Source organism: Manihot esculenta, chromosome 12 (genome assembly GCF_001659605.2).
Source record: "Manihot esculenta cultivar AM560-2 chromosome 12, M.esculenta_v8, whole genome shotgun sequence".
In the NCBI taxonomy this organism is placed as follows: domain Eukaryota; kingdom Viridiplantae; phylum Streptophyta; class Magnoliopsida; order Malpighiales; family Euphorbiaceae; genus Manihot; species Manihot esculenta.
The window spans coordinates 6,787,138-6,809,707 of record NC_035172.2 but is presented as its reverse complement, the minus strand read 5'-3'; the positions used below and the strand labels follow the sequence as shown (position 1 = coordinate 6,809,707).

At 35.4% G+C, this 22,570-nt stretch overlaps 1 long non-coding RNA gene across 1 annotated transcript; it reads right to left on the bottom strand.

The window, feature by feature from the left end:
• Positions 1 to 10,141: 10,141 nt before the first annotated feature.
• LOC110628670 lies at positions 10,142 to 22,570 on the bottom strand. Its single transcript, XR_002490094.2, has 3 exons — positions 22,136 to 22,570; positions 18,709 to 22,035; positions 10,142 to 11,194 (listed from the first exon to the last, which is right to left on the bottom strand). It is a non-coding gene; the product is annotated as an uncharacterized LOC110628670 (long non-coding RNA).

Sequence of the window (22,570 nt, the reverse complement as noted above, 5' to 3'; positions counted from 1 at the left end):
TTCCTTAATTTAGTTTTAATATTAAGAATATCAATTTTTTAATTAAATTTTTTGACTTAGTCACAAACTAATATTTCAACTAAATTTTTATTAATTTTTACAAAATAATAACAAACTCTCATTTCTCAATAAATCCATGCAAGCATACCATATTTTTTACCTCTACATTACATTATATATTCTGACATTTTTAGTAAACATTAAATTTTCAGCGAAGATTAACCATTCGCTACTAAATTATCGAATATATTATCAATTAAAAAAGTAAATGTATTATTTGGTCTCAAGTTTTTTTTATAAAAATATTACTATTTAGTCTCTCTGTATTAATATTATTAATAAGTTAATTCCTATATTTTTAGAAACCTATTAAAATATCTTTATTTTTTCTCTCTGTCAATAAAATAGTTTTTTCGTCTATTTCTACCTTAAAAATATAGCAAAATACTAAATTATTCTCCTCCTCTTTCTCCTTCTTTTTCTTTGGTTCTTCTTTTTCTTTTTTAAGGAGGAGAAAAAGGCAGTTCTTCTTTTTTTTTTTTTTTTTTGAGGAGGAGAAGGAGGATGAGGGACTATTTCATTGATAGAGAAAAATAATAAAGACGTTTTAATAAATTTAAAAAAAAAATAAGAATATTTTAATAGATCTCAATAAGAATGTTTTAATAGATTTTTGAAAATGCAGAAACTGACTTATTAATAATAGCAATATATAAAGACTAAATAAGAGATTTTATGTAAGGGCAAAATTGAGTTCTAAAAATTTTCTCTCTTATTTTTCATCTATTTTTAACAAAAAAGAGAATAAAATGACTATTTTATTAAAAGAGAGAAAAGATAAGAACATTTAATAAATTTTTGAAAAGTATAGGGACTGACTTATTAATAATGACAATACTCAGTAACTAAATAGTAAATCTCTCCTTTTCTTTTTATCTAAAAATTTACTTAACACCTCTAATTTTACTTAAATTTTATTTGATACTTAAACTTTACAAGAATTAAACAATTTACTCCCTTAAGTACTAGTTAACAAAATGCAAGGATTCAATATATGACATTATTAGGTAACTTTATAAAAATGTCTTTTTTATGGTCTTGTATGTTTAAAGGTTTCATGACCTTTCCCAATAACTACTGCATAAATAAAAGTAGATTTAAGTAAAATTATAGAATTTTATTTTTTTAATTACTATAACTTTATTATTACTATTTTAAATTTTTTTAAACTCATTCAAATATCAATATAAAAAATTATAACAATAACAGTGTCTAACAAATTTAATGCCTTAGAAAAATTGGAGATGAAGACATTAAGTATAAAAAAAAAGATTTAGAATATTACCTCTTGTAGTGCAGATCTAATATTTCTTTTAGTAGAATTTGAATCTCGAGATGTGGATCTCTAATCCGTCTACATGATCTACCACCTACCACTAAAATCCATAATCTTTAAATTTTCTTTAAATGCCGATAATGAGATACTTGCGTTTTTTCTAACAGATTTGATGGAATGAGGTGGAGAGTTAATATCTAACTCTCACAACAATAGAAATAAATATTTTTTGTCAATAAATCCACGCAAGCATACCATATTTTTTACCTCTACATTACGTTATATATTCTGACATTTTTAGTAAACATTAAATTTCCAGCGAAGATTAACAACTCGCTACTAAATTATCGAATATTTTATCAATTAAAAAAGTAAACGTATTATTTAGCCTCAAAGTTTTTCTTGAAAGATTTACTATTTAGTCTTGTGTATTGCCATTATTAACAAGTCAATCCCTACATTTTCATAAAACTATTAAAATGTTTTTATTTTTTCTTTCCGTCAACGAAAATAGTTTTTCGTTTATTTCTGCTGTTAAAAATGTAGCAAAATACTAAATTATCCTCCTCTTCCTTCTTCTTCTTCGGTTTTTCTTTTTCTTCTACTTCTTCTTCTTCGATTCTTTTCTTTCTTCGCTTCTTCTTCTTCTTCTTTAAGGAGGAGGAAGAGGCGGTTTTTTTTTCTTCTTCTTTTTTGATGATGATGATGAGGAGGAGGATGATGAACTATTTCGTTGACAAAGATAAACAATAAGGACGTTTTAATAAATCTAAGAAAAAATAAGGATATTTTAATAGATTTGAAAAAAGATAATAACATTTTAATAGATTTTTAAAAATGCAGAAACTAACTTATTAATAATAACAATACACAGGGACTAAATAAGAGATTTTATGTGAGGGCAAAATTGAGTTTTAAAAATTTTCTCTCTTATTTTTATCTATTTTTAACAGAAAAGGGGATAGAAAGACTATTTTATTGACTGAGAAAAAAGATAAAGATATTTAATAGATTTTTGAAAATTCAAGGTCTGACTTATTAATAATGACAATACTTAGTAACTAAATAGTAAATCTTTTTTTTTCTTTTATCTAAAAATTTACTTTTTTTTTTTTGAAATAGGGGGTAGGGGAGTCGAACCTTTGACCTCACAAGGCTACAAGGATGCACTTTCCACCAGGCTAAGCCTCGGAGTGCATCTAAAAATTTAGATGACACCTCTAATTTTACTTAAATTTTATTCTATACTTAAACTTTACAAGAATGCAACAATTTACTCCCTTAAATACTAGTTAACAAAATGCATGGAATCAATATATGACATTATTAGCCTAACTTTATAAAAATGTCTTCTTCATGGTCTTATATGTTTAAAGGTTTCATGATCTTTCCCAACAACTACTGCATAAATAAAAATAGATTTAAGTAAAATTATAGAATTTTATTTTTTTTTTATTACTATAATTTTATTATTATTATTTTAAATTTTTTAAAACTCATTCAAGCATCAAAATAAAAAAATTATAACAATAATCGTGTCTAAAAAATTTAATGCCTTAGAAAAATTGAGAAATGAAGAGATTAAGTATTAAAAAAAAATAGGATATTACCTCTTGTAGCGCAGATCTATTGTTTCTTTTAGTATAATTTGGATCTCGAGATGTGAATCCTCTAATTCGTCTACACGATCTACCACCTACCACTAAAATTCACAATCTTCAAATTTTCTTTAAATGTCGATAATGAGATACTTGTGTTTTTTCTAACAGATTTGATGGAATGAGTTGAAGAGTTAATATCTAACTCTCACAACGACAGAAATAAAAATAGTCTCTCAACTAAAGAAAGAAGAAGATGAGAGGAAGCTCTCAATTGTTGGCGGTGGAACAAATAATGCTAAGTCCTTCTCCGCCCCTCATCTCTCTCTTTTATAGACTCGGACGGTTGGGCAGTAATTAGGGTTTTAAATTCCTAATCCCTAAACTCTTCCCAAATAACGTTTACACCCTTTACACCATATGTAAAATAATATTAGGCTAGAATAAATTTTTTATATATTACATACGTGTATTAATTTTTTAATTTAGTTAATTTAATTAATCACAAATAATTAAATTAATATTCATTAATTTAATTAATTAATTTTATAATTATAATTATAATTGATTAAATTAGTTTACATTGATTTAATTAATCAAATTCATTAATCACTATTAATGAATTATTAGGCATAATAAACATTTAGTCTTGGGTCAATATGAGATTTTACTATTAAGTAATTCAAACCCACGTAAAATGATAGTTTGACTCATATATTAATTATATAGCTTTAAAAATAATTTTTTTTATTATTAAATATAAATGAATTAAATTATTCATATTAATTTAACTAATTATTCTATAATCTAAGTAATCGTATTAATTGAATATGAAATAGATCAACATTTAGTTTTAGACTTATCAAGAGAATAAAACTTCATCTTTTAATTCCATCAAACTATATTTAAGACCCATATAATATTAAATCAAGTCTATATCAAAATATAACCCAATAAAATATTTTTACTTTCTTTCAAGCCTATGTCCTATATTACTTTAATTCATCCTATGAAGTTATCTTCTTCTTTATGATTCATTAAAATTCATCATATGAATTCATTATCTCCATTAGTTTAATTTAAACTTATTTTAATTAAATTTAGTTTAGGTCATATTAGGAACTTACAACATATATTTTTAACTAAATTCTTAAATTAATATAATTAAAAATAAATAATTAATTAATTAATCTTGCCGAAATGAATCCTTATAAGTGTGACTTTCCATGTTTATAATCAATTAATAATGAGAATGATAGTCTTTCTACATATCTCGAATGATGTTAGCATAATGTGCTATGATTACCCAATTAATAATGAATGTATTATTCCATTCAATCCGAACCATAATCATAAATTATCCTACATTATAATCTTTTTGTTACTGAATCCTAACCCAAGTTACGATCACAATAAATATCATATTCTATTACTATGGATCATATGACTATTGCTTAATTATAATTCTTAATTAACAAAACTTATATTAGAAACATTTTCTAATTAAGTCATACTACTTCGGCCAAAGACTTTTTATCAATAATAATTAACTCGATTATAGGAATTCGCTAATTTACTTAGGATAAGAAATCTCGTCTTGATTGACACCTTACCTCCATGTATAACTAACTTGAGTCAATACTCATAATTTATCCATACATTATACAAGTATATAAGTGGTAGAAAATTCAAACCACCTATACACGACAAGTGTAGTATCAAATGGACTATATGCACTATTATGATCTAGATGAAACAATATTGATAAGACTAAAACTCATGTGTTCTTCATATAACATCACTAGCTCAACCCATTCATCACTATTAGCATCCACATCTGCCCATATATTACATGTTTTATAATATGAGACTTACCACTCTATTATCATCAATATCACTATACTGATTATGCAGATAAAGGTGATGGTATATTTTGAATGAATCATTCTGAATGAAACATCCTACGACTATAAATATTTTATAATATTTTGTGCAAGTACATTCTATCATCATATTCTCAACTCTTTATAATGGAATGACTATAAAAAACTAATGGGTAATAAATTATATTTAATTCTTTAAATAACTTTTAATTAATTAAATTATCTATTATTTATAGCTAGATATGTAAAATTATATCAAATCAACACTATAACGTATGGCTCTAAGGCCCATATTTTCAACAAAACACAAGTACATCAATGAAGTTTCTATGATTCTACACAATATTTTATGGTAAATAATAATTACTTCGGTATACCAAATATGTATATATATGATAATAAAATTAATTTTGCATCATAGCTAATAATAAATGTTAATCACCACTAGAGTTTGCATATCGGTTTCTGCAGTTAGTTACAAAATTAAAAACTCTTCTCAGAAACAACACTCGACTTTAATTTCTCAACAAACCCATAAAAGCATACTATATCTCCATCATATAGATTATATCCTAGTATTTTTAATAACAATTAAGTACTAATGAAAATTGATAACTTACTTTCGATATTCTTGATTATCATATCCACTCAAAAAATTTGAATATTAATCTCTAAACTTTTTCTATCTGAAAAATTGCTCAACACATCCATTCTTAATTAAATTTCGTTTGACATTTAAACTTTATAAAGTTTAAGTATTTAATCTCTTAAATCCAACAAAACACTAGAATTTAATATGATATTATTAGTGTAACTAATTTATAATAGAGTTAATGGTAAAAAAAATGTACTTTTGATTTTATTGCAATTACACGCTATTTTTTTTTGCTAATTAAAATCTGACCTTTTAAAATTATTTTAATTGTACTCTGTCATTACTTATGTCGTTAAAAAACTTACACAATTGTCACGTCAATATCATGTCAGCACGTCATGTCAGAAAGTTTAGAATTTATAGCCAAAACCCTTGTACTTTACTTTTATTGTAATTCTACCATATACTTTTATTTTTTGCCAATTAAATGGTATCCTTTTAATATCTAACCAAATGTACCATACTGTTACTTATATTGTTGAATACTTACAAAATTATCAAATTACACTTTTTCACCATTAAATATATTTAAAAATTACTATTTATATTATTATTCAATTTTTTTTTAATTTTTATCGATAATTTTATTATAATAATTTTTCTTGATCTTATTTTGAATAAAATCATTATCAATCGATTTTTCTTGAATTTGTCTAATACGCTTACTATTTAGTATTGCTTTTAAAATTATTATTAAGAAAATAACTTTATTAAATGCATTAGTTATGAAGTATTAAAAAATAATTTAAAATAATATTTAACATGATTCATTTTGAAAATATTTAAAATAATAAAATACTTTTTAAAATACTTTTTTTAAATTATTTTTTTAACTCTCAAGTATAATACTAATCCACCACTTTTTTTCTAAATTATACTAATATTTAGAGTGGATTTCAAAAAAATTAATAATATATGGATTAAATATTTGATTATTTTGTCTGACTTGGTTAAGTAGCTAAAAGAATATGTAATTCATCTGAAATTATAAATTCAGTTTCCATTCCTCCATCTCCTAAAAAAAATTAATAAAATAAATAATTGCAAAAAAATCCTGTACTTTTAGTTTTTTTGCAATTCCACACTAAACTTTTAAATTATTATCAATTTTACTCTAAAATTTACTGACGTGATATTAATGTGGCAAGTAACGTAGCAATTTCGTTAGTTTTTAACGGTACAAGTAACAGTAGGATACAATTGGAGCAATTTTAAAAGGTTAGATTTTAACTAGTAAAAAAAAAATACACGATACAATTGCAGCAAAATTAAAAGTACAGACTTTTTTTTGCCATTAACTCTTTATAATATATCTTTTTCTATGATTTTTTTGCTAAACCAAGTATATCAATAAAATTAATATGACTTTAGAAATCAACGCAAGTTGCCCTCTATGATCCCTTTATGACTCAATACTCTCGTCTTCTCTTCTTCCTTAAACCTAACTTCTTCTTTCTCCTTCTCCATTGAAGACGATCTACGTCAATTGACTATCGATGAAGAAAAAGATGTTGTTGTCCCTATTAAGAGCTCTAGAGATATTCTGATCGTCACTTATGATTTCTGTATGGTGGGGATGTTTCTCACGTACAATCCAATCAATTTTCAGAATATGCAGACCTCTTTGGCAGATTTATGGCAGCAATCCTCGGACAGTAATGCATTGAAGGATTTGGTTCCTAGTTACAAGTCGGACATTTTATTTTTGATAGAAACAAAAGCTCTTAGTTCTCGTATGAAATTTTTTCATAGTTTTTACATTTTGATGGTTGCTTCTCAGTCAATAGACAATAATTGGGAGAAGGTCTTTCGTTAATGTGAAAGAGTCATGGGTCTGTTTCTGTGGTTGACTTTTCTTCAAATTTTATTAATTCGGTTGTTTCAGAAGGTAATGTTCAATTGAGGTTTACTAGTTATTATGGGTTTTCGGAATCGCAACGACGACGTCAGTTTTAGAACTTTATTCAAGCTTTATCTCGTAGAAGCTCTCTTCCGTGGCTTTGTTCGAGAGATTTTATTAATTTATGCTCGAGAGATGAGAAAGAATGAGGAGTATCTTTGCCAAATTATCTTATGTAGGGGTTTAGACAGGCACTTGAGGAGCATTTTTGCCAAATTATCTTATGCAGGGGTTTAATTTTGAATGATTGTAAATCTTCGTTAGACTCTAGAATTGATATTTCTGTTAGATGGGTTTGTCGTAATACTACTCTAGTTGCTCATACTTTGGCTAGAGAATCTATCAGGCATAATCGTCTCTCTGTTTTGGATGATATCCCTCTTTGTTTGATGGAATTTTATTAATACAATCAGTAGTTTTGCTTTCAAAAGAAAAATTAATATGACTTTACATGAATATTTCATACAATATTCATGTTAAACAATAATTATTTTTATGAACCATGAAGATGTTTTAATTAGACGGCAAAACAACAGCGTCTCAACCAAGAACCAAAATATAGTGTTTCAACAAGAAGCGAAAGTTGTCCAAGCCTTAAATGATGATATTTTTCCATTTGATTAATGAAACATCTAGAAGACACATGTATAGTGTAAATACTGTAATTTCTTTTTAATTATTTACTGGCACAATGAGCATGCTTTTATTCCCATATAGAAAGACTGATAAACGTATATATAAGGGAATGCAAAATCAATAAACATTCATTACTTCATAAATACATTATTGTTGCATGGCATTAGAGCAGTGCTTGCACTGAAACTTTGCTTTCTAATACATATTTGATATGGAGCAATTAGCCTTGGACCTTATGGCAGACTTGGACCGGGCCTAACTTTTGCTGCCGACGTTCTATAGAGACCCACAATAGCTTTTCGAAAAGGAAATTTCGAGACGCACGACTTTCAAAAGTGTAACGAGGGCCGCAGGCCTTGATTTTTAGTCGCAGCGAAGAAGAACATTTACAGCATCCCAAAATTATTTCTGAAGTTCGTAGCTTTCATGGCCTTGCTACTTTCTATCGACGATTTATCAGAAATTTCAGCAGCATCATTGCTCCTATCACAGATTACTTGAAGAAAGAGAGAGTGCAGAAATTTGCATGGATTGAAGCTGCCAACAAGAGCTTTGAAGAGATTAAAGATAAGCTTACTTCTGCCCCTATTCTTGCTCTTCCTATTTTTGATAAACTGTTTGAGATTGAATGTGATGCTTGTGGAGTTGGGATTGGTGGAGTATTGTCACACTCTAAAAGGCCTATTACCTTCTTTAGTGAGAAACTGAATAAAACTAGGAAGAAGTGGTCTACTTATGAGCAGGAGCTATATGCAGTATTCCATGCTTTTAAAATTTGGGAGCAGTATTTGATGGGGCGAGAGTTTATTATTCACGATCATCAATCTTTGATCCACTTTAAAACTAAAAAACATGTGAATAAGATGCATGCTCGATGGGCGGCTTATTTTGGAGCCTTTCATTATGTCATAAAACATAATGCTGGCCATAATAATAAGGTGGCAGATGCTTTGAGTAAGAGGGCTGCTTTGTTGATTATAGTTAATCAGGAGGTTGTAGGTTTTGAATTCCTGAAGGATTTGTATGCTACAGATGATGATTTTGCTGATATATGGCTAGAGTCCAGACTCACCAGTCTACTGATGGGTTCTTGATACATGATGACTTTCTTTTTAAGGAGAACATGTTATGCATTCCTCAATCTTCTTTGCGGAAAAAGCTGTTTCAGGAGGTAATGGAGGAGGTTTGAGTGGGCATTTGGGGCGTGACAAGACTATTGCTGGGTTGGATGAGTATTTTTACTGGCCACAATTAAAAAGGGATACAGATCGGATGGTCCAGAAGTGCCTAGTTTGTCAAACTCAGAAGGGACATTTGCAGAATACAAGCTTATACACTCCACTGCCTATTCCAGCACATCCTTGGGAGGACTTGTCTATGGATTTTGTTCTTGGTCTTCCACGTACTCAATGTGGATCTGATTCTATTTTTGTTGTTGTTGACAGGTTCTCCAAAATGGCGCATTTCATTCTTTGTAAGAAAACTAATGATGCTTCTCATGTGGCAAAACTGTTTTTCCAGGAGATTGTTCGCTTACATGGTGTCCCCAAGACCATTACTTCTAACAGAGATGTGAAGTTTCTAGCTCACGTTTTGGTGACTTTATGGAAACGTTTTGGAACTGAACTTCGATACACCAGTGCTACCCATCCCCAAACTGATGGACAAACTGAAGTGGTAGACCGCACGCTTGGCAATCTTCTGCGTTGTATCTGCAGTAACAAGAAAACTGCTTGGGGACTTGCTATTGTCCAAGCAGAATTTGCTTACAACATTGTTGTTCACACCTCCATAAAGATGTCACTGTTTGCTGTTGTGTACAGGAAAGTTCCAGCGCGTACAGTTGATCTTATTGCACTTCCCACAGGTCTCACAATAGTATTGCAGCAAGAAACTTGGCAAAGCAGCACGTGGATGTTTTCAAATAGGTATAATAATGCCTTACAGAAGCCAATGATAAATATAAAGCTACAGCTGATAAACATAGGCGTTTCAAATCCTTCAATGTCGGTGACCAAGTTGTGGTGTATTTACGCAAGGAGCGTGGTGGAGGATAGAAAAAGCTTGACGCCAAGAAGATTGGTCCATTCCGGATCATTCAGAAGATTAATGACAATACCTATGTTCTTGACCTTCCACATGAGATGAAAATTTCCAAGACTTTAACGCGGCGAATCTATTTCAGTACTACCCTGCTGATGACAACTCGAGGTTGAGTTCTTTACAAGTGGAAGGGAATGATATGGAGCAATTAGCCTTGGACCTTACAGCAGACTTGGACCGGGCCTAATTTTTGCTACCGACGTCCGATAGAGACCCACGATAGCTTTTCAAAAAGGGAATTTCGAGACGCGTGACTTTCAAAAATGTAACAAGGGCCATAGGCTTGTCACAAAGTTTGATATGGAAATTCCATCATTTAGGGGGTCAATTTTGCATTTTAATTATTTTTTTTGGATATTTTGGATGTTTTCATAATTTTGCATATTGGAGTTTTGTTTCTATTATAAATAGCCTCCCTTGACTATTAGAAACTCACTTTTGCAATCTTTGAAGAATTTCAATAAGACTTTTTGTCTTTCAGTCTATCTTTTCTCTTATTTCGTCTTAACCAAACGATATTGGTTAAAACTTATGACGGAGTCTAATTAGTCCTTTATCAATATTACAAATGGCTGAGATCACTTAGCAAACAACACCTCAAAGAAGAGACCTAGAATCCATGGGAAAACTGTCGATGATGCAATGAATTTGCTAAATTCGATCAACAAGGGATGTAGCTGCTTAGCATTCCAATGGATGAAACTAATTATCTGCCATGGAGCAGAGCAATGATGATAACACTCTATGCAAAGGACAAATTGGGTTTCGTTGATGGAAGGATTAAGATTCCAGATCCAGAATCCAGTGAGTACAAAAGATGGAAGAAAATAAATCTTGGTTACTAAATTTGCTATCAAAAGAACTTGTTGAGGTTTTTATTTACTCTCTTACTGCAAAAAAATTATGAAAAGAACTTAAAAATAGATATGGGCAAAGCAATGGACCATTGCTTTATCAAATAAAAAAGGAGATCATTTCTTTTAGTCAAGGTGATATATCATTAATGGCTTATTTCACTAATTTAAAAAGGCTATGGGATAAGTTAAATTGCTTAAGTCCCATGCCTACATGCAGTTATGAATCCTCTATACCCGGCTAGAATCCGGCATCGGGATTCCTGCCTTCCGGCGGAATCTAGGGTGTTGGATCTCTCTAGAAGGGTAAAATGTGTTTTCTAAAATGTTTTCACATGATTTCATGGTTTTAAAAGGAAAGAGAATTGAGTTTGAAAAGGAAAAGACCAAGGAGGCAAGTGCCAGGTTCGGCCGCCGAAAGTGAAGTTCGGCCGCCGAACATGGAAAGGTTTTGGGAGCGCCTTTGGCCTCCGAAAGTCTTGTTTGAACGAGCCAAGGTTCGGCCGCCGAAAGTCAAGTTCGGCCGCCGAACATGCATGAGTTTAGGGGGCACGTTAGGCTGCCGAAGGTCTTTGACCCGGCCACCTATAAAGGGCCCTCAGATCAGAAATGGGTGAGTTTTCTCCCCATTCTCGAGCTCAGGTGAGTTTGTGCCTTCCTTTGGTCGTTTTCGTGTTTTCTCTACCCATCTCTCAAGTTTTTCATGATTTCTGCCCTTGTGTTTGAAGATTTAAAGCTCAAAAGGAGTTTTGGGAGCTTGGAGCTTTTGGAGCTTGGATTCTCCACACCTCCGAGTTAGGGGTCACACCACCCTCGATCTTCAAGAGGTAAGTGTAGATCCTTGTTTCCCTAGTGTTTTCATGAAGTTTTATGAAGTTTTTGTTGGTTGAATATGGGTAGATATGCATGTTTAGGTTTATGTGGGTTTATACCCAAATGTATGTTATGTGATGTTGGTGTTGAGGAGTTTATGTTAGTTTATGCTCCTTTATGCTTGTGGGAGTGAGTGTGCATGATTGGGGGAGAATATGTGAGGATTTGGAAGAGAAATGCATGTTTAAGTTCATGGGGAGGATTATGTGTTTTTGAGCAATGTTGATTGATTTTATGTGTTTGATGCAATGTGGTTGGGGTTTAGGATAGTCTAGAGCCCCTAGAAGCTTTTATGCATGTTTATGCATGTTGTAGAATAGGTTTGTGCATGATGGTTTGGTTTGGGAGGCGAAAATGCATGTTGGAACCGAGTTTCTGCCCTTTGGCAGAAACCAGGTTCGGCCGCCGAAAGGAGTTTCGGCCGCCGAACCCTCTTTTGGAGGCAGTTTCGGCTGCCGAAGCCTGCCCCCGAAAGTGGAGTTTCGGTTCTGTTTGAGGGTTTCGGCCGCCGAACCTGCCGCCGAACCTACCCGAGTTTCGTCTCTGGAAGGGACTTTCGGCCGCCGAAGGTGCCGCCGAAAGTGCCCTGTCCAGCCGTTTCTTGGGTGTTTTCCATGCATGTTTAAGTGATGTTTAGAGGGGTTTTTGGGGAGTTGTTTATGAGTTGTTAGAATGTGTTTGGCACCTCATTCGAGTCCACCTGTGTAGGATCGGACCCGAGAGACCGAGGAGGCCAGCAGTGCTAGCAGTTGCAGAGTCAGTCAGCATCTGCCAGGAGGTGAGTAGAACTAAACTTAATCTTTTATGCACAAAATCTAATGCCTAAAGCATGTTCATGCATCATGATTATATGTAGTAGGTTGATTGCACTAGTTTCACGAATATGACGCATTGCATTATTTGATGTTGATGGAGGAAGGGTGGACCGAGGCGACTTCAATAGCCCATATCTGTCACGAGTCTTGTCTTAGTCCTTTGAGAGCCGGACAAGTACATGTAGGAAAGTCCATGTGAGCTCTTTGTGGACCAGACACCATGTCATGTATGTTACAGGCCTTTGTGAGCTCCTATGGGGGAGCCGGGTACCGACAGGGGGATCTTTGATGTCATGTCCATCCTCTGAGAGGAAAGATGCATGCAAAAAGACAGACTCTCAGAAACCAGGGTCCGTGGGGAATAAATATTGCATGAGCCCCGAGACGGACAAGATTATGTGATTTCTCTGTGTTGTGATGCATTTCATGAAAGCATGAATAAGAAAGAAAGAAGAAGTTAAATGAATAATAATATACCTAAAAATGGAGGAATTAAAACAAATGTTTTTAGTAAAATGAAATCATAATTAATGAACTGTTTTCTCTGTTTCTACTCACTGGGCTTTTTAGCTCACCCCTTTCCCCTAACCCCAGTGTTGCAGGTTTAAGTCAGAGCTCAGAAGTCAGCAGGGTAAAGATTAAGAGACGTGTGTTTTATGTAATAGTTTATGCTTATGTTTCAGTTTAGTAGTTTTAGAAGTGGACATGTAATATAAGTTGATGTAATGTATGTAACTGATAGTAGAGTTTATGTTTATGGATTAGAGTGTGCTTGGCCCTATAGACTGGTTAATCCCTGTTGATGCATGGTTATGTAATGTTTTTATGTTGAGTTGAGAACCAAACTTGAGGCGTGTAATGTTACCCCATTGGAGTATATGATGAGGACTCCAGTGGAGGTTTTATGATTTTATGATGTATGTTTCATGTCAGGATACATGCACAGGTCAGGTTTGGGTTCAACTGATGTTCAGTTTTCATGTTTCTATGGTTAAGTTTTAATCATGTATGGGATTTGACCAGGTGATAGTATGTATGTTTGGCTTGCTACGGGTCCCGGCGGCCTTAAGCCGATCTGGATCCTAGCGCCGGTGGCGGTTCGGGCCGTTACAGAGGAGTATCGGTTTTCGGGTCGTTACAGAATGGTATCAGAGCTTTGGGCCTCGAGAGTACGGTGTGTTGAGCAAAGATGCTCAAGGATTAGAGATATCCCACATCGGAAAGAGGTTGGCTTAGAGGTCATAGAAGGGCAAGCACAATAAGAAAGATCAAGAGTAGAATCATGTCCACTAGGATAGGATGTAGAGTCCTGTCTTGATGATGATGTGTAATGCCATGATTTTATGCATGTGCATTAATGTTATGTATGATATGCTATGTATGTGTGGGTTCATGTGTTTTCATATGAACCGTATGATGCTAATGATGGATTGTATGCTTGTGTGTTGTTCTTCAGAGGAGCCAGAATGCGAGGTGCTCGTCGATCTGTGGAATCGACTGGAGTTCCATCTGAGAGGGAAGGTTTGGATACCTTTCCCCCTGCTCTGCCTAGAGCGCAGTCGTGGGGAGTCAGCAGATGGGGAACATCAAGGGACCCTGGAAGGTCTTTTGATGCAAGCAGAGAAGGAATGGCTCCAAGAAGGATGTCAGCTAGTATGAGGGAAGTAGAGTCAGATGTTCAGAGAAGGGATGTCAATATGGGAGTCAGAGTACCTGAAGAAGGTATGGGAGATTCTCAGGAGGATGCTCAGACTCAGGATTCTAGGATTTCAGGTTCAGGAGGGATTGATCCCTCCACTCTGAGTACAGCTGCCACGAGAGGTAAGAAATGGAAGAGAGGTCTCAGGAAGTCGCAGAAGAAGTTTTGGCAGAATCTGAAGGCTAGTTTGGGTTTTGGTGGTTCAAGCTCTGGCTCGGGCAGTTCAAGGTGCTTGAGGTGCGGAAGGCCGCACAAGGGAGTCTGTCGGGTTGGGACGACAGCTTGTTACAGGTGTGAACAGGAAGGACACATAGCACGTGAATGTCCTACTGTACCCCGATTAGTACAGTCTCAGCCAGCAGCTCAAACCATGTTTCAGGCTAGTGGTCGAGGCAGAGGGAGAGGGGCAGCCTCTTCTTCAGCAGGTTCCCTTAGAGGAGGTCCGTCAGCTCCGGCTCGGATCTTCGTCCAGGCTCAGCAGGAGGCAGACACATCGAACACGGTGGTGTCAGGTACGCTCACTTTGATGTTCTGATGTGCATGCTTTTGTGAACCTTGGTGTTTCTCTTTCCTTAGTTACTCTAAAGAGTCGTCGAGGGGTTGGGTTGATAACTTCTAGGCTAGAGTGTTCTCTTAGGGTCAGTGGACCCAAGTGTGATCCATCTGAGGCAGAGTCAGTCTGCCGGTTCAGTTCAGGTGTCAACTGAGGGTAGAATCCATCCACCCGATTTTGAGGTCTTGGACTTGAATGTTCAGACGTCACTCTCGGAATGGATTGGGTTTCTACTTGTGGTGCTACCTTGGTCCGTAGAGACTGGGTGGCCAGGTTCAGAGGACAGGATGGGTCAGAGGTAGTCTTTGGAGGGGACAGTGTAGGTTGCCTAGAAGTTTGATGTCAGCCTGTCAGGCTCATAGGGTGCGTAGGAGGGGTTGTCAGAGGGTTCTAGTTCTTGCTGGAGAGTTAGTAGTTGGGTCGGGAACCAGCCTCAGTGATAGTAGTAGTTAGAGAGAGAAGTCGTGGATGTATTCCCAGGCGAGCTGTCAGGTTTACCATCTGTTAGGGAGTTAGAGCTTGGAATAGGAGTGGTGTCTGGACCCAGAACCATTTCTATCCTTCCCTACAGGTTGGCACCTGCAGAGTTTTGAGTTGGAGGAGCAACTGCGGGAGTTAGTAGATGGAAGTTTCATCCGACCTAGTCACTCTCCTTGGGGTGTTCTAGTGCCGGTTTTTGTGGAAAAGAAGGATGGATCCTTGCGGATCAGAAGAGAAGATCAGAGTAGCGCAGTGGAAGCAGGAGGAGTTTCAGGAGGAGGTTGAGGTATTGCTTGAGGTGTCTCCTTTGCGAAGGGTGATTCATGAGGGAGAGAATCCATTCAGATTTCCACGTTCCACTTTATGAAAGTTCGTGTCAGATCCAAGTAGGGTTCTTGAGGAACTAGAGGTGGAGGTCCCAAGGGATCTCACCTGAGTTGAGCAGCTATTGTGGATCATGGACACATCAGTTAGTTAGCTTTGGAACAAGGAGATTCAGATGGAGAGGTCTTGTAGAATCACCCCAGCTTGAGGAGTGTTCGTAGGAGAACCGGGAGTTTTGACTCCGGCAATGCCGTGTCTCTTTTAGGAGAAAGTTTAGAGGTCTTGCTTGCTTGATTGCTTGCTTGATGTGTATGTACGATGATATGTTCTTATGTTATGTTTTTATGCATGAGTAGTTGAGGAACATTCGGGGACGAATGTTCTGTAAGGGGGGAAGAATGTAATACCCGGCTAGAATCCGGCATCGGGATTCCTGCCTTCCGGCGGAATCTAGGGTGTTGGATCTCTCTAGAAGGGTAAAATGTGTTTTCTAAAATGTTTTCACATGATTTCATGGTTTTAAAAGGAAAGAGAATTGAGTTTGAAAAGGAAAAGACCAAGGAGGCAAGTGCCAGGTTCGGCCGCCGAAAGTGAAGTTCGGCCGCCGAACATGGAAAGGTTTTGGGAGCGCCTTTGGCCTCCGAAAGTCTTGTTTGAACGAGCCAAGGTTCGGCCGCCGAAAGTCAAGTTCGGCCGCCGAACATGCATGAGTTTAGGGGGCACGTTAGGCTGCCGAAGGTCTTTGACCCGGCCACCTATAAAGGGCCCTCAGATCAGAAATGGGTGAGTTTTCTCCCCATTCTCGAGCTCAGGTGAGTTTGTGCCTTCCTTTGGTCGTTTTCGTGTTTTCTCTACCCATCTCTCAAGTTTTTCATGATTTCTGCCCTTGTGTTTGAAGATTTAAAGCTCAAAAGGAGTTTTGGGAGCTTGGAGCTTTTGGAGCTTGGATTCTCCACACCTCCGAGTTAGGGGTCACACCACCCTCGATCTTCAAGAGGTAAGTGTAGATCCTTGTTTCCCTAGTGTTTTCATGAAGTTTTATGAAGTTTTTGTTGGTTGAATATGGGTAGATATGCATGTTTAGGTTTATGTGGGTTTATACCCAAATGTATGTTATGTGATGTTGGTGTTGAGGAGTTTATGTTAGTTTATGCTCCTTTATGCTTGTGGGAGTGAGTGTGCATGATTGGGGGAGAATATGTGAGGATTTGGAAGAGAAATGCATGTTTAAGTTCATGGGGAGGATTATGTGTTTTTGAGCAATGTTGATTGATTTTATGTGTTTGATGCAATGTGGTTGGGGTTTAGGATAGTCTAGAGCCCCTAGAAGCTTTTATGCATGTTTATGCATGTTGTAGAATAGGTTTGTGCATGATGGTTTGGTTTGGGAGGCGAAAATGCATGTTGGAACCGAGTTTCTGCCCTTTGGCAGAAACCAGGTTCGGCCGCCGAAAGGAGTTTCGGCCGCCGAACCCTCTTTTGGAGGCAGTTTCGGCTGCCGAAGCCTGCCCCCGAAAGTGGAGTTTCGGTTCTGTTTGAGGGTTTCGGCCGCCGAACCTGCCGCCGAACCTACCCGAGTTTCGTCTCTGGAAGGGACTTTCGGCCGCCGAAGGTGCCGCCGAAAGTGCCCTGTCCAGCCGTTTCTTGGGTGTTTTCCATGCATGTTTAAGTGATGTTTAGAGGGGTTTTTGGGGAGTTGTTTATGAGTTGTTAGAATGTGTTTGGCACCTCATTCGAGTCCACCTGTGTAGGATCGGACCCGAGAGACCGAGGAGGCCAGCAGTGCTAGCAGTTGCAGAGTCAGTCAGCATCTGCCAGGAGGTGAGTAGAACTAAACTTAATCTTTTATGCACAAAATCTAATGCCTAAAGCATGTTCATGCATCATGATTATATGTAGTAGGTTGATTGCACTAGTTTCACGAATATGACGCATTGCATTATTTGATGTTGATGGAGGAAGGGTGGACCGAGGCGACTTCAATAGCCCATATCTGTCACGAGTCTTGTCTTAGTCCTTTGAGAGCCGGACAAGTACATGTAGGAAAGTCCATGTGAGCTCTTTGTGGACCAGACACCATGTCATGTATGTTACAGGCCTTTGTGAGCTCCTATGGGGGAGCCGGGTACCGACAGGGGGATCTTTGATGTCATGTCCATCCTCTGAGAGGAAAGATGCATGCAAAAAGACAGACTCTCAGAAACCAGGGTCCGTGGGGAATAAATATTGCATGAGCCCCGAGACGGACAAGATTATGTGATTTCTCTGTGTTGTGATGCATTTCATGAAAGCATGAATAAGAAAGAAAGAAGAAGTTAAATGAATAATAATATACCTAAAAATGGAGGAATTAAAACAAATGTTTTTAGTAAAATGAAATCATAATTAATGAACTGTTTTCTCTGTTTCTACTCACTGGGCTTTTTAGCTCACCCCTTTCCCCTAACCCCAGTGTTGCAGGTTTAAGTCAGAGCTCAGAAGTCAGCAGGGTAAAGATTAAGAGACGTGTGTTTTATGTAATAGTTTATGCTTATGTTTCAGTTTAGTAGTTTTAGAAGTGGACATGTAATATAAGTTGATGTAATGTATGTAACTGATAGTAGAGTTTATGTTTATGGATTAGAGTGTGCTTGGCCCTATAGACTGGTTAATCCCTGTTGATGCATGGTTATGTAATGTTTTTATGTTGAGTTGAGAACCAAACTTGAGGCGTGTAATGTTACCCCATTGGAGTATATGATGAGGACTCCAGTGGAGGTTTTATGATTTTATGATGTATGTTTCATGTCAGGATACATGCACAGGTCAGGTTTGGGTTCAACTGATGTTCAGTTTTCATGTTTCTATGGTTAAGTTTTAATCATGTATGGGATTTGACCAGGTGATAGTATGTATGTTTGGCTTGCTACGGGTCCCGGCGGCCTTAAGCCGATCTGGATCCTAGCGCCGGTGGCGGTTCGGGCCGTTACAGAGGAGTATCGGTTTTCGGGTCGTTACACCTCTAATGATCTAAGTGAAATAGACAATAGTGATAAGGTGATTCAATTTCTGGTGGAATTAAATGATGTTTATGTTTATGTCAAAGATCAAATACTCATCATGGAACCACTTCCTGATGTCAATAGAGCACATGTAATAGTGCTAAGTGGGAAAAAAAAAGAGAAAAATGTATGCAACATTACTAATGATTTTAATACTGGTGTTTTAAACATGAAAGGCTCCAAAGAAATCTCACAGAACAAAAGAAGGGAGTTCCTAAAAAAAAAGAAAAGGGAGGCAAAATCTGTCATCATTGTTGCAATCCAAGACACACAAGGGAATCATGCTTCAAAATCCATGCATATCCAGACTAGTTTCATGAATACAAACTCAAGAAGAGTAAAGAAAAGGACAATGTAGCTATGAAAGAAACACCATTAGAACTGGGAAAGGAATAATCAATGCTAGGAACATGGAGCATGGGAATAAGTAATATGATACAACAAGAGATCATCAAGTATATGAAGAATCAAAATTAGTACAGAAATGAAACAACCGAGTGTGTGGGCATCTCAGACTAATTCAAATTACTACTTTCTTGCTTCCAAATAAAAACTAGGCCTATGGATAGTAGACACTAGAGTCACATCTCACATGTGTTATGACTTGAATTCTTTTTTCCATTTTACTAACCCTAAAACTAACATGTTTATTACTTTACCTGATCGCAGTACCAAAACTGTTATGCATTTTAGTACAATAAAATTACAGCTTACCCTAATTCTGCATAATATTCTTCACATATCTCTATCAGTAAATTGACCCAAACATCAAATTTAACAGCAAAATTCCTATCTAAGAAGTACATTTTACAGAACCTAATAAACAATGAAGTTATGGCATAAGCAAAAGTACAAGAAGGCCTTTATATATTAGATACTAAATTTGTCATGAATGACTGTACTTCTCATATTGCTATATCTGATCTTTATTCTCTATGGCACAGTAGATTAGGCTACATTTTTAAAAATACAGTATTACATATTCCTGAATTGAATATTAATCCAACAGAATCTCATGTTTGTGAAATTTGCCCCATAGCTAAACAGCAAAGGATATGTTTTCCTAAAAGTAGCATCTCTACTACTACTGAAATTTTTGAATTAATATATGTAGACTTATGGAGACCACGCTCTACAAAATTTATCACTGAGCATCATATGTTTTAACCATTGTTAATGATTTCTCTAGAGGTACATGGACTTATTTGTTAAAAGATATATTAACTATTCATAGTTTTTTAAAAGATTTTTCTTCCATGGTAAAAACTCAATTTCAGAAAACTGTATATAAAAAAAGGTTTGACAATGGAATAAAGTTTGTAAACAAATCATGCATCATGTTTTTTAAAGAAAATGGAAACATTCACTAAAAGACTTGTCCATGTACCTGCAGTAAAACGGTATAGTGGAAAGAAAATATAAGCATCTTCTTCAAGTAGCAAGATCTCTCATGTTTCAATCTAACTTGCTAAAAATGTTTTGGGGAGAATCATTTTTTACTAGCCACACATATCATAAATATGTTACATAGTTCAGTCTTAAATTAGAAGACACTTCATAAAGTTTTGTTTAATAAAAAGCCAAATTACTTTCAAATAAAAGTTTTAGGATGTCTTTGTTTTGCCACAAACATACAACTACAAAAAAACAAGTTTGCAAAAGAGTTTTTAAATGCATTTTTATTGGTTTTGTCCTAGGTTTTAAAGCATATAAGTTATATGATTTAGAAAATAAAAAAAATTATTAAGAGATGTTATCTTTTATGAAAATATCTTCTCTTATTTCCAAGAAAAACATAATCAAACTGTTGTGCCCTTACCCAACTTGATTCCTGATGTTTCTCCAGAGCAAAGTACATTTTATCATATATTAGAAATCAGTCCCACACAACCACAAATTGACATGCCTACACTACAACCCACAGTTTCTATTCAAATCTCAGAAATCCCATCACCACCACAAACAAGACAGATATCAAAGTCACAATAGTTAGAAGATTATGTTGCACAAATATCAGACAAAAATTTTTTTTCAGGTCTTGCATATGCACAACATACTTGTTTACCTTCCACTACTTTCTTCACTCACTCACCTACATTCAATCATAATTACAAAAGTTTTGTGGTTGTATTATCTACTGTGTCAGAGCCTAAAAATTATAGGGATGCTATAAAGGACAGTAATTGGATTAGAGCTATGCAATATGAGATAGAAGCATTAGAAATGGATGACAGATGGATCTTAACTGTTGCCCACAGGAAAGAAGGCAATTACCTCCAAATAGATTTTCATAATAAAATATAATGCAGATGGGATGGTTAGTAAATACAAAGCAACGTTGGTTGCAACCAATTACCCGACATCAACTGTCATGACAATTTTTCTCCTGTCACCAAAATGGTAACAGTGAGAACATTTATGGCAATAACAATAGCTTAGAATTGGACAATATATCAGTTAGATATCAATAATGCCTATCTTCATAGGCATATTAATGAAGACCTATACATGAAAGCACCAAAAGGGTACCAAGTTCCTAAGGGATAGGAATGTAAGCTAATTAAAAGCATTTATAGGCTTAAAAAAGCTGGTAGACAATGGAATAGGGAGACTATAAAGCTCTGCAAATACGGTTTCAAGCAATCAAAATTTGATTGTTATCTATTCACTAAAGGCTCTAACAATTCTTTTCTAGCCCTAATTATCTACATATATGACCTCCTGCATATATGATCTCCTAATCACAGGGGCGGATGAAAACCAAATAATTGCAGTAAAAACTTATATGCATGATGCTTTCACAATAAAAAAATCTAGGACATGTGAGATACTTCCTTGGCCTTGAAACAACTAGACCAACTGAAGGCATGTTTCTGTATCAATGGAAATATGTTAGTGATATCATAAGGGATACCGGATTACAGGATACAAAGACAAATTCTTTTCCCTTTCCAAAAGGGTTAAAGATTGACAAAGATACAGGAGAAATACTGCTAGATCTATAACAATACATAATATTGATTGGACGACTGCTATACCTTAGTCTCACATGGCCTAACATAATATACTCCACACAACAGCCGAGTCAGTACATGCAACTCCTTTGCAGGACACAATTCGATGCCACCTTGCATGTCGTCTAATATCTCAAGGCAGGCTCCTAGAAAGGTCAACCATCAATGACTTCAAGATCTCGACTTTTTGTGATGCCGACTGGGCAACATGCCCAACCACCAGGAAATCCTTAACTAGTTTATGTGTTTTCCTTGGGCCTTCCTTGATTTCCTGGAAAACGAAAAAATAAACTATAGTGAGTGGATCTTTTGCTGAAGCAGAATATAGAAGCATAGCATCCACAATTTGTGAACTATAACAGATAACATACTTCAAGAATTCCAAATCGAAGCTCAACTTCCCATTCCTCTACATTGCAATAACAAGGCAGCCTAACATATCACTGCGAATCCAGTGTTTCACAAAAGGACAAAACATATGGAAATAGATCGCCATGTCCTGCGAAATCAACCAAATAAGGAGTTCATAGTCACTAAGCATGTATCCTCAAAAGATCGACCTTTTCACAAAATCTCTAGGAGCTTCTATCGTATATCGTCTTTTATCCAAGATGAAGATCTCTTCAGATTCGTCTTCATCTTGCGAAGGGGATGAAGATGTTTTAATCAGGCAGCAAAACAACAGTGTCTCACCCAAGACCCAAACGACAACATTTCAACAAAAAGTGAAAGTTGTTCAAGCCTTAAACGACAACATTTTTCTATTTGATTAATGAAACATCTAGAAGATACATGTATAGTGTAAA